Source organism: Triticum aestivum, chromosome 7D (genome assembly GCF_018294505.1).
Source record: "Triticum aestivum cultivar Chinese Spring chromosome 7D, IWGSC CS RefSeq v2.1, whole genome shotgun sequence".
Taxonomy (NCBI): domain Eukaryota; kingdom Viridiplantae; phylum Streptophyta; class Magnoliopsida; order Poales; family Poaceae; genus Triticum; species Triticum aestivum.
The window spans coordinates 16,928,419-16,929,556 of record NC_057814.1 but is presented as its reverse complement, the minus strand read 5'-3'; positions in this window follow the sequence as shown (position 1 = coordinate 16,929,556).

Below are 1,138 nucleotides of genomic sequence, written 5' to 3'. Positions count from 1 at the left end.
AAGCAGGACCAATAAGTGGTGATGATTCCAAAGAAACTGAGACGAGAGCATCACTAATACAAAGAGGCAACAAGCATCACCAGTTGTACATCAGATCATAATGGCTGTTAGCGATAAACAAAGAGATGACTAGTGGAGAAATTAAATGCTTAAAACATCAATCAGTCATTCAGACAAGAAGAGAAGTTAATTGAGCTGATAGATACCTTAAATTTGGGAGAGCACCCCCAGTTAGAAAACGCGAGCAGCATCAGCATGAATTGTAGGTGTACATCAGATCATCATGACTGTTAGAGAGAAAGAAAGTTGAATATTGTAATAGCGGCAATTATAACATCCATCAGCAGAGAAGAGAAGTTAATTAGCTGACCTGATGACGTTCGTCGTGGGCATGGCTGCCGCTTCTGACTGTGCCCTCTCTCCCCCCATGCAAGTCTCGAGGAGGAGGGATGGTTCCTCTTCATCCTCTGTTTCCACAACAACGGATTCTCGGACGCCGTCCCCCAAGTCATGCTGGCTGCGGTCTTGTTTGAGTTGCACCACAGGATTGCTGGGGTGTGTGTCCACTTCAGCTTGCAGCATAGCAAGCCTTGCCACTTTCCCGTTGTAACCAAGTGAAATCTGCTTGAGCACTGGAAGGTGATTGATACCAATAATTCCTGATCCCAACTGGCACCAGGTGATTTCTATGGTTTCCAACTGGGGAAAGGCGCCCTTCTGGAATCTCACCTCCTTCAGTCTCAACAGAACATAAATACAAAGTTGCCTGAGATTTAGGAATGCTTCTGCTCCGAACACTAACTTCTCCCCTTCATAAGCTTTATCATCTAGACTTAGGAGCATGAGCTTCGGCAGCTTTCCTAGCACTTCCGTGAATTCATCTTTCTTTAGGTAGCTCCACTTCAAGTGAATCTTCACCAAATGCTTCAGACTTCCAACCCACTCGGGCATCTTTCCTCCAAGATCTCCGACCAACGTCAACTTCTTTAGCAGGGGAGGAGGAGAGGAAACATTATGCAACCACTCGAGTGATCCATCATGGTAAGCATCCACACTAAGAGAGTGCAAGGAGGAGAGCTTCTCTATGGCGACACGGAGGTACACTATCTTGCATTTTTGCTCGGCACACCTTCTTGTT